This window comes from Pteropus medius, unplaced genomic scaffold, assembly GCF_902729225.1.
Source record: "Pteropus medius unplaced genomic scaffold, Ma_sr-lr_union100, whole genome shotgun sequence".
NCBI classification, from domain to species: Eukaryota; Metazoa; Chordata; class Mammalia; order Chiroptera; family Pteropodidae; genus Pteropus; species Pteropus medius.
Window position 1 is genome coordinate 5,475,145 of NW_024347790.1, and position 12,982 is coordinate 5,488,126.

Genomic DNA, 12,982 nt, shown 5'->3' on the forward strand with positions numbered 1-12,982 from the left:
TCATAAATAAGACCAATATCTGGTTTCTGTAGTGGATGTTTATGAGTAGCTAAAGTTAAGATAAAGGTTCAGATAATGAATACCTTCGCATATTTAAAATATTTTTAAAGCAAAAATAAACAAAAACAGGCCTGTGATTTCTTTGCACGTCAAATGTGATTACATTGCATATCAAAGACAGCTTGATTTTTTTTCTCTCACCTTTTAGGGAGTTGTACAAAACAGTTTCATTAATTTCAAAGGAAACGATGCATATTCTATTATATTTGTGTCTGACTTTTTAATCTAGCAGACCAATGGAAGTGTTATTTGCTCATTAGAGAACTGATCACAGATTGATACTCAAGTCATAACAAAATACAGAAGTATACAGAAAATATGGATTAATGGTTGCCTAAATCCTTTAGCCCTCTGATCAACACTCGTATTTTAGGAAATGTTTATCATCCTCAAAAAGCAAAAGCCCTATGAATTAAAACAGGAAAAAAAAAATTTTGTGATGAGATATATTTAGACATTGTTTCGACATTTTTGAAACTGAATTATTAACAGGTTTCTCAAAGTGTTTCATCTCTCAAATTCATAACATGATTTATTTCAAACATCTCAATAAAATTATACATTTCTCTGTGTCTGTTTCCATGGAAATTAATTTGTCATGAACTATAACTTGATGGAAAGATAGGATGCCTAATATTATTTTCTAAAACCTCCTGAAAGAAACTGAGAATGATGTCATAAATAATGTATATTGAGCGTCAGCTGAGTGAATCATATTATTTAGTGCAGAGTGTTTACAGTAAGGAGGTTTGAATTTTTGTCCTCTCCAACCCTAAAAGACGAGGAAGCTCCCAGACTGTAGCTAGTCTCAGCTGAGCAAGCAAAGACGTTTGCATTCTTGGCAACATCCTTACGTACTTAAATAAACTCAAAAAGTCAATATCCAGATGGTGACGTCTGAAACTTGTTTCACTCAAATAAGAAAATGCTAATATGGGGAGAAAATGTGAGAGGAGGACTGAGAAGGGGATGGACTAAAGCAAGGAAATTGTAGAAAGGAATTCATTAACTGGAAAGTCCATCAAATATTTTAGTATATTAATTCTGATAGTAAATATGTTTTAAATAGCTTAATTACTATATTATCAATATAAACAAATATTTGGAATTAGGGCTATCTACAACATAGATGTGAAAAAATGACTTGAAAAAAATTTTACATTATAACATGGCATTGAAATTTGTGAACTCCAATTAATACATGTTTATTGAAATAATTCTTTAAAAAACATACAGTGGTGTAACAGACAAAAAGCAGAAATCCCAACATTCAAATCTCACTCTTTAGCAGTGTGATCTGTATTTGCTTAGGGGCGGTTTCTCCTTTTACAGACACATGTACACATACGTATGTACTCTGTTTCTTACAGAAGTGTGAATTATGCTTTATGCGTGCACTTTGTACTTTGCTTTTCTTTTTCCCTCTTTATGCAATATCATGCTGTTCTTTTACATCAGTATGTATGATTCCAGATCCACCACTTACTGGCTGCGTAGTTTGGGAGAAGTTTTTGATCTGCCTGTGTTTTAGCTTCTTCTTTGGTAACATGAAGACGATAAGACTACCTACCTCATAGGGTAATTGTGAGATTTTAAGGGGTTAACATACGTAAAACACTGCACAACGTCTGACACATACAAGTCATTGAAAGGATACTAGCCATCATTATTATTTTATCATTTTTTTATGCTGTGTAGAATACACCATTTAATAAATGGTTTGTCATCATTTAATTAACCCCATTAATTCCACTAATGGTTGTTTAGTTCTTCAATATTTGCTTTCACAATAATCTTGTGTATCCACCCTTGACTTGTGCTTGCACAATTCCTTATTTTAAGCATAGTATGTCTTACCGAAATGCCAAGTAATTATGTAAATTATTTCTGATTGTACTTAGTGTCAAATTCATTTCCAAGTAAATTCAGTGTCCAGTTCAGCTGTCACATGCAGGTATTCATTTTCGGATTTCAGGTTAAAATAAACGAAGACAGCTTTAGAATACAGAATTTTAGAGTAACTGTAAGGCACTGTGGAAAGGTGTTGGCTTTATGTCAGACCCTACTGTCTCATTCTCATTGTCTTTGTCACCAAAAGAAGTAAAGATTTCAGAGCAGTGCCCACCTCTCATCCAGGCCATTATGAATACAAGATGTTCCTGGAATCGCAAGGAGGCTTGTCACTAATACCTTTGGATTTCCTCTTGGGATCTAAGGTGGCTTGAGAAAGGAATTTCAGGTTTTAGCTATAATCCCGGAGAAGAGGGACTTACAAGTCGGTCATTTGGTTTCCTGGCAAGAGTATCCATTAGATGAACCGTGGTTTTCCATAACTTGAGAAACACTAAGACCTTGGCATTTTTGAAGACTGAAGAAGCAGAGCATGAGCCAAAACAGGAAAATCACTCCTCACCTAGGAGGCTTAATTATTATATTATTTTGATATATTAATAGACTGAGCTATTTAATATAAATTCCAAATTAAAATGGAGGGCAGGAAAGAGAAAACAAGAAAGAAAAGAAAATCAAATCATCAGGATTAAAAGAGAGAAACAGGAAGTAGCATCAAATTAAAATACATATATAATTATAAATGCATACAATTATATAGATACACATATAATTATATACACATAATTATATAGATAATTTTATTATATATATTTATATCATATAAATAATATATATGTATTTCATGTTTGTTTAATTTTGAACAAGACATATATTTAGAAGAACTGAAACAAAAGTTAAAAACCAAAAGATTTGGCAAATGAAAATAAAAATAAAGAGTAGTGACTTTGTTAATATTATTAATATTAAAAATCAACAAAATTATAGTTATAAACACATTTTTAAAAGCTACATTGTTAAATTAAAATGATATTCTCTAAAAGTTACAACAAGCAAACATCTCGATGTATCAAACAACACAGTGACAAAATACAGAAAGCAAAATTTCCTAGGTATTCTAAGAGTATTTTATTTAAAAAAGACACAAAACAAAACAAAAATAAAAATTATATGTGCATATGCATATATACATATTTACATGTGTATATATATATATATATATATATATAGTAATATATATAGTCACATCACTTTATACCTTACATCAATTTGTTTAAAACAAAGAATATGTTATTTCCTTATATCGACAGAACACATTGATAATGTTATCAGGTATTTGACTAAAAAGCAAAACCTAATAAAATTAAAGACATATTTGCTCAGTCAATTTATCTAATTGCAATCTAATAAAATAAGAAATCAAAACCAGAGTAATATCAAAAGAAAAAATAAAACACCTCTTGGAAATTTTAAATACCATTTCTATAGTTAGAAAGGCATTTTAACCTGCAATTAAAAAGACAATAAAAAGGTCATTTCTCATTTCTCGAGGTGGCAGTATTTGAAGGTGGATCATTTTTTCTCTTTACCTGGATTCTGTGGTATCACTAGCCATCTTTTTCACTCTTTACTGTTTCCTTCTTTTTCCCCTGATGCCCAAATATTGAAGTGCTCTAGTCTTCCGTGCTCAAAATTCTCTTGTCTGCCTACTCTTACTTATCATATAATCTCACCTAAGTCTGGGTTGGTTTGTAGACTTTGCATATAACTTATCTGCAGTCCACAATTATCCACTTAATTCCACATTCTTAAATTCAATTGCCAGCAAGACCTCAGATTTCATCCGGATTTCATTTCAATATCTAATAGGCATCACAAATTTAATATGTCCAAAAAGACTTGTTGCCTAGATAGGCCTTGTTCTCCTTCTCCAAGCTTTGCCCACACTGTTCCCTCTGCCTAGAGTTTTTTTGTTTGTTTCTTTGTTTGTTTGTTTTTTCCTACCTTGTTTGCCCAATGGAGGTCTTTTAATCTTTTAGATTCAATATAAGTGACATTTTCTCTGGGAGGCCCTTCCCAGACCAAATAGAGAGACTACTTCATTCTCCCTTCTGGGTTTCTCTGTTGATTCATTCATCTTGTTATTTTACAAGTATTAGTTTTATTTTTTAAAACATACTTAGTTTTATAAAAATGTTTTATGAATGTATCCTATTAAGAAATACATTTTCAATAAAATTTTATTCTTCGTGACTATCAAAATTTGTTTTGCCCAATTTTTACTAGTTTTATTTGTGAAGATAACTCTTGGACAGTTATGACCATTAAAAATTTTTAAATAAATTCTTGTTCTTGTTTTGTTGCAGAAAAGTTTAAAAACATAATCAAAGACTTTATTAAAGAAAGTAGGACAGAATCGAATACAATTGTTTGAACCCAGGAAAGAAATAGAGCATAAAAGGAAGACTAAGTTATAATTTTCCCAAGGGAAAATAGAGTCCAATTAAATTTATTTAGGAATTTTGAACAAAGTTGGGAAAATAACCAAGGGAATGAAAAATTATTTCTTGGAAAGGGAAATAAAAATATTAGTTTAAGAAGGAAAAGGAACAATTAATATTTCTAACGGTTTAAGATAAACTGCTTCATGTATTCTTTGTTGCAAGATGTTTTGTATCCACTCACCATGGTATGTACGTTTCAATGTCTACATTTAATAGCATAGTGTAAGAGTTTTATTTGCAGTAGCCCAGAGAACATATCCTTTGCAACCGGTTACTGTGAAGATGAAAACTTTTTAAATTTTGACTTAAGTAATATTAAAGGGACTACAAAGTTTTTCAAAAACTCTTTTGGGAGTATGTGGACAAAAATTTTGAAGACCATTGTTCTAAAAATAAAAGTCATGTTTTCCAAACCCTTTAGAACTAGTACCTAATACACGCACGACATTGTAAAAGCTATTTGAATAATATACTGAATGAAGAATGCATGAATTAATGAATGAATACAAATGGAAAGTCCTGAAATTTCAAGGAAAAGTATCAGTACTTTTAAATATGTCCTTAATGTATTGAGATAGGAGCAAATGACCCACCACAACCCAAACTATCCATTACAAAGGAACCGTTGGATACTTTCTATGTAGGCAGCAAGAAGTATATTGAGTGAGTATAAGTTGTTCTCATTATATTAAAAAGAAATTAAATTAGGACAGAATAGCTACCAAAAATTAAAATAAATAAAAAGTATATACCATTATTAAAGAAACTTTACTTTGCTCCAATGACAGAAGAGGGTGCTCTTAAACTAGGAATCTTATAAACTTCCTCAAATCCCCAGTGCTAGATTTGAAATGGAGAGGTAAATGCAATTTACATTTATACAATGCCACTGTTTAAAGTAAAATTTAGCTTGTGAACACTCTACTTCTCTCCACTCCCCCCTCCCCAAAAAAAACATGAAGCAAAAAATTACTCCAAGACTCTAACTCCAAACTCAATTAACTATTATCAGAAAAAGAATTTAGCAATATGGGGGGGGGAAACAACTTAATTGAGAAATCCAAAGGTTAAATACAATGGACAACAGAACAGTCAGAATCAAATAAGAGTTGTTTGAACCCAGGAAAGAAATGGAGCAAAAAAGAAAGACTAAATTATAATTCTCCCAAGGGAAAATAGAGTCCAATTAAATTTATTTAGGAATTTTGAACAAAAATGAGTAAATAACCAAGGGAATGAAAATGAAATGAAGTAAAAAGCATTAAAGAGAAAGTAGTTAAAGTGGAAGATAAAGAACAAGCATATAATTGGAGTCCTTAAAGAAGAAAACAGAATGATGGAAGAGAATTAATATTTAAAACTATAAATCAAGAAAAAATTTTGAGAAATGAAAGAAGACCTGAATTTACACAATTGAAAGGATCCACAGTTACCTGGGAAACGGGACACAAAAACCAGCAATTCTAAGACATATCCTAGTTAAAATATTAGACTTTAAAATACCTTCATGGCTTCTAGGGACAAAGACCAAATAACAAGGACAAGAGGTTAGTCCCAGTTTAGACTTCTCAAAGCAAAAAAACAAAGAAACACATTGTGATTGCTCCAGAATTGTAATAAATTTTTTCACAAAAATCAATATCCATTCCTGATTTTTCAAAAAAACTTAATGCATAAAGAAAATATGAATTGGTATCCAATTGGTACTTCCTTAATATGATAAAATATAAATTCCTTATTTTTAAATTCAACATCTTACTTAATAGGGAATTATAAAGGTAGTTCCATTAAGATTAGGAACACAGCACATATGACCATTGTCTTCACTGGCATATAATATTGTATCATATGGGAGATAGTATGAAATGCAATTTGACCAAAAAGATGCATAAAAATTAGAAAATAAGTTAAATTATCATGATAGTATACCTGGAAACCCCTAGAGAATTAATTATAAAAATTCAAAAATTAAGAACAATTAAGTAAGATTGGAGGTTATAAAATTAGCTTTCAGAAATTAATAGTCTGTTTACACACACAAAACTAGAGAAAAAAATAGAAAATGAAGTCTTATTTACAATAAAAACAAAAGATTAAATATTTAGAGATAAATTTAATAAAACAAAAGCAAACCCCTGTGATGATAGATAACAATCCCGAAAGATTTGAACAAGTAGAAAGGCATTTCCTTTTCTGGATAAACAACTCAGCGTTATAAGGATCTCAGTTCTCCATAGGTTAATCTGTAAACACAACACAATCCTGATGAAAATACCCACAAACTTTTCGTGGGAGTAAACAATTTGATATTAATGTTTATAGGGAAAAAACAATCATGGACCTAGCTAGACACTGAATAAGAGAAACTATGAGAGGCTGGGCAGCCCTTCAAATATAAATAAAATAAAGCCCTTATTAATAAAATAATTTAACACAGGCACTTCAGTAGACAATATGGATAGTTCAGACTAGTGGAATAGAGTAGAAAGTCTAGAAATGTATCCAAGAGCATATGAAAATTGAGTAAATGATAAAGACAGCATTTCAAATCACTGGGCAAGAATGGACTTTTTTAAAAAGTGTTGGGATAACAACTTAGCTCTTGGGGAAAAAAGAAAATTAGAACCATACCTCACACCATGTACACATATAGATAAACTTAGCTGAATCCAAATTCAAAGTGAAACCATACACATACTAGAGAAATACATGGTGAATTTCTCTATAATCTGGAAGTAAAATAAAAAACTACTTTCAATGACTCAAGTCCAAATTCAATCAAAGACAATATTGATAAATTTGACTACATAAAATTGTGATTAAAAGAATCTTTTGCCTGGCACAAAAAAAAAAAATAACATAAGCAACATGAAAAGACAAACGGTAATCAGAGAGAAAATGCTTATATTATGTATCTCAGAAAAAGACCAATAAGAGTTAAGAAACTATTTTAAATTACGAGAAAAGCCCAAGCATTATATTAAATAATGAGAAATAATTAATTTGAAAATATATAAAATGATGCTTAACATATGAAAAAATTCAACTTTAGTTATAAGAGAAAGGCAAATTAAAAGCATACTAAGATGCCATCTCCCACCTCTCCAACAAGCAGCATATTCTGTTGGCAAGGATGTGAAAAAATAGGCAGCTTCTTGCTAATGGAAATGCAAATTGCTGTCATTCCTATGATGGTGAATTTGGCAGTATTTAACAAAACTACATATTTATTTACTTTTTGACCCAACGATTCTACTTCTTAAATATATTCCCTTGGTACAACTTCAGCACTGTAAGAATTCATGTCCCAAGATTATTCACTGTAGCATTTTTATAGTTTCAAAATTTTGGAAATAACCTAAATGCTCATGTGCAGGACAGTGGTTGAATACACTGTGGAACGTCCATATGGGGCACAGCTGGAACGTGCAAAAATTAAGGAATGTCCCTCGGGCCAGATGTAGGAAGGGCGTTGCCTGGGCCAGGCTAAGGAAAAATGAAGAAAAGTAGTTATAGTCACTGGAATTCTTCTATACCTTTTTTTTTATTTGACTCAAATCTTAAAAATCTGAAGAGTGTGCTATTACTAATAATGACATGTCAGGCACCTTGTAAGTGTTTGACATGCCTTTGACCCTTACATAAACCTATAGTGCAGGTGATAGTGTATCTAATTTGACAGGTGTTGAGATGAGACTTGGTGAAATTAAATAATTTTCCCAGAAACAAAGAGCAAGAAAGATTCAAACCCAAGTCTTTTGGCCAGGGTCTACACTCCCAGGTTATCAACTGTTATGGTCTGTTGCTTCTTGGGAGGTTTGATTAGGTAGCTCATGCTTCTCTGATTGCAAGATTCTGTGAGTACGGATTTGAATAAAATGCCTGAAGAAACTCGAGGTAGACTTTATTTGCACTTGGCTATTTACTACTCTTTAACACAACTATATACTTTTATTCCTGTGAGTGTTCATGGTGTTCCTTTTGCCCATTTTACACTTCCCCGCCTTGACTATCTGAAACACTCCAGATTCATCTTTTAGGTCCCAACTTGTGTAGAACCTTCTCTCTAGAACTTTCCCTGAACCCATCTGCAAATGAGTCATATCTGCATATAGTGTACAAAAGAAGACAGGAATATGACTCCAAAAATAGGTAAACTTTGCTTGGGGCATGAACTTCATTCCCCACTTACTGACTCCATGGTTTTGAATAAATTACCTAATCTTTTTCTAAGAGACAGGAGAGAAATGGGCATTCACTAAGAAATAACATTCTCTGCTGTAATGGAGCTATGAATTAAAAAAGGCTTCTGTATTGCTGAAATGTATAATTCATAATTGTTTCATTTATGTAAGAACACTTTTTTAAATGTTACATCTAAGTGGGAAGGAGTAGTAATCTGTTTGCCAGTTTCTTTTTGAACATTATGGAAATCATCTCCATAGCAACCAACAATAGTTCTTTACTAGGTGGAATACAGAACAAATCATCAAAATTTAAGATCATGGCCTCTGTTATTTTTTCAAACATAGCATTCAACTGCTAAAGACTAACAAATATATTCATAATAACACTTGAATGTCTCATAAGTGAAAATCATGTCAAAGTTTCAAAAAGTCAAATCGAAATGGAGGGCAGTTAGAAATCTTTTATGTAGTAAGCTTGGGACACCATGCAGGTGTGTTCTTTTCAAAGCACACACACGGAGAGGACAATTTTATGGGAAAATATAGATTACCAAAAATGCCCCAAGATAAAGATATTAAAGTTGAACAAATTAGATGACATAGTAAAAATTTTAAAAGTCAAAGATGTAGTCCCTTCCTTCCAAAAAATTTAAATGTGTATATTTATTTAAAAAACTGAAAGCATTTTCCCTGAAAGCTAGGAATAAGAAACAGGAAGTTCTGCTAGCACTGAGATTATTCTATTTGCTCCAGAGGTTTTAGCCAAAGGAACAAGCAAAAAAGTAAGAGTCAAAACATACTGAAAAAGAAGAAACACCTATTATTGCAGATATTCACCACCTAGGAAATGCAAGCAAATTAACTGTGACACTCTTAGAATGATAAAAAAGGATTCCGCAAGGTAGATGGATACAAGATAAATATGCAAAACTAGATTAATTTCCTTTTCACCAGTAGGAACAATAATTGAAGAAGGTAATTGGAAAAGAGTTATATTCTGAAACAGCAGCAATTAGTTTGTATATACACATATACATATATACATATATGTACACATATATATCAACACATATACACAGGCCTACACTTAACAGTAAATGGTTAAGGCCCACAGAAAAAAAAACTGAAAAGTTCAAATGAAAGTGAAGATACTTAAAGACCTGATTAAATGGCTAAAAAAATAATGGATGAACTTACTTTCTAGAAGTAGCAAAATTCAATAGTGTACAAATGACAATTAACCAAAGAACTCTTTTAGCGTTTTAAATTTTTGTTTTTGAAATAGACCCACAGATTTTAATGTTCATCTAGGAAAATATATATAATATTTATAGTCAAAATTAAGGATTAGTATTTATCATATTTGGTATTAAAGCTTACTATAATGTCATGGTAATAAATATTGTGGAGCTGGGACAGAAAGAGACAAATAGAGTATTGGAACTGAATAGTCTACAAATAGGTTAATGTAGTTATGTGAAATCAGTATGAAATGGGTAGTATTTCAAGTTGATAAGAATGAATGGGTTGGACTATGTAATAATTGCTATTAAGACAATTGGTTAGCCATTTATTTAAAATATAAATTATTATAAATGTACAAAAGGAATTCTAGATTTATTAAAGGTATAAACAGAAAAAAATTATAAAAATTCTTAGAAAAAATATAGAATAAGGAAATAGTTTAAAATCTTGAAGTATGGAAGCCATTTATAAGTTTACTAGCAGCCACAAAAGAAAAGATAAACAGGTGTGAAAATTTTACCATATATAGCATATCATACAGACAAGGACTAGCTAGCTATAATACATATAGTGTTCCCCTCAAAACAATAAGAATTATACAATAGATAGTAAAAATTATTCACAGAAGAAGGAAAATAAATGGTCAACACATCAGAAAAGAATTCAACCCTTATTAATAATTAAGTGCAAAGTAAACCTTCAAAATTCCAGTTTTATCTATCAAAGTGACCAAGAAAAGTTTAGTTATAAACACTATTTATAAAAATGTAGAAACACTGGCTCTTTTATACATAGATTATGAGAATAATCTGTATATTTAGGAAGCTAAATAAAAAAGAAACTTCTAGGAAAGACAAAGCAGCAATATTCATTCAAGATTTTAAGATTCCCACTCCTTAACTCAGCAACCTCAATCCTAGGAATCTAGCCTACTCACGTATTAACAAGAAATATATGGATAAATGTGTTGATTTTCTAGCATTATATAGTATAATTTTGAAAACAAAAGTTAAAAATAGTGTGATGAAATATTATGCAACAAGTTTTAAATGGAAAATATGAATCCTGACAAAGACAAGTATCTATATTGGTAGGTGAAATGTATAAATTCCAAAGTGACATGCATATGTGCGGGGGAGAAAGCGTGTGAATGCTTGCATGTGAAAATGAAGAACAGTCCCGCAGGAAACACCTCAGAGTATTAGGTAGAGGTTGTTAAGTGGCCCATCCGGGAGGATACTGCCTTCGGGGGAAGAGACAATTTCATATTTTAGTTTCTGCATGTTTATCTCTGCTTATATAACTTAGAAGTGCATTTTTTAAAGAGAGATCTTAAAAACAGTTACAATATTTTAAAAACAATAACATCTCTTACAGTAAAAGACAGAGCCAACTGGCTGCTTTTAACAGTGTCTCTAAGATGAATGTGCCTGTCCCTCGGTTTTCTTCCTCTGGTGTCACAAAGCATTACACACTTTCTGCCTTGTGCAGAACCAAACAAGGCAGACAGACCAGAAATGCGACTGAACGTGAAGCAAATAGCCTCTCTCACCAAGCCTCACCCCCCAAAACTGGGTTCTCCTCCCATCACATGTGCCAAAAGAGTTATGAAAATAAAAAAGCACAGTAATACCTAATTTGCCTTCTCTGTCCCTTTCCCAGAAAGAAAGCCACATGATACACTTAACTGTTAAACTGTTTTTCGACTTTCCACACCAGCTGTAGCTTTCAGAGCTGAAATCAGCATTGCTTTGACAATTCGATGTAAGTGCCTCTTGAATGACCTGTTGACTCATCCAGGGAGGGCATTCTCCGAGAAAGGACATGGCCCAGATTCCGTTCTCTGGTCATTGCTGACAGGGATTTGTGATCCAGATATTTTCCAAAGTCTCCGGTATGACCTGACTGTTAAGTAGATAGTTCTCTCCTCCTGGAAGAAAAGTGGTGGGTTATTTCTGGGGCCGTATCTAATGCCAAAGGACTTGCTTTAAAAGAGAGAACAAGAGATAGTTGGCTATATTATAAGGATCGGGAACTTGAAAAAGCCCACTACTTCACCCATCCTAAAATAGCTACACAGGAAAATGTTCCCTCTTCGTCGGCACAGTTTCTACTTGATCAGTGCTCCTAACGTGCACAGCCAAGCGTTAACAGAGTAGCAGTCAGTTGGGAATAGCATCTTTTCTTCCTTTGCTGTGTATGATGTGTGTTTTTGTGTCCCGTGCACTCTATTCAATGTGTGAGAGAGCGAGACACAGCCCAGTGGAGGCGCTCAGAGACCTGAGCTTCGAAGAATGCTGGCAAAAAGTCATTCCTCAGACCGAATTTCACAATTTCCCAAACCAGGCTCCCTCGTGGCAGTGGAGCTGCTGGCCATCCAGCTCTGCCTTGATCCTACATAGCTTTTCTTCCTGCTCAGCCAGCATGAGTTTAACTATGTCACAGTAGAATCTTTTGTGCTGTTGCTAGGTGGCTGATCTCTGCCTTACAGAAGCAAAATCTAGCAAATGAGGTAGAACTTTTTGAACTTATCCCTCTTACTACTGAAATGTTGACAGATCTAAGTAGTTCAGTGCATTTCAATTTTGAAACCCCTGTGAGATTTCTCTTATCCTCTGAAAGCCCTAGTTTATGTTTGCCATTGCCTTAATCTGCTGTCCATCTGTAACTCTGAGATGTAGGCCATCCCTTTGTATTCTTCCTGAGGAGACTTAGTTTGTTTTTCCTTATTTTCAGAAGGAGGAAGAAAAAGGTAATAGAAATTGTTTATATCTCCAAGTTTAAGGTTAAACTATGACTATTCATGATCAGTGGCTAGATTTTATATAAGCTGTAAGCTATGGCTCCATATTATCCTTCCGTTTCCTATGAATTGAAAAATAAAGAATTGTGATAGTCCCATATGAAAACTGGAAAATATAACACACTTACAGAAAAATAATTTTCTATAAATTAGGATGATAGTGTTGATGGAGCTTCTACTTGCATTTTCGTTCCCTATGTGTGGACAATGAGTACCACACGTGACCACACAGATGCATTGGGCGAATGACAAAGGAGCAGCAAGAAAAGAGATAAAAGGAAAGAACGTGTGTTTTGGTATTTGAATAAAGAAAAATGCATCCCTTTTTAATT

General features: G+C 32.6%; 1 protein-coding gene across 1 annotated transcript in view; it reads left to right on the top strand.

Annotated features, from left to right (window-relative positions):
* Nucleotides 1-12,982, top strand: part of MALRD1 (MAM and LDL receptor class A domain containing 1) — a 477,766-nt gene that overhangs the window by 396,886 nt on the left and 67,898 nt on the right.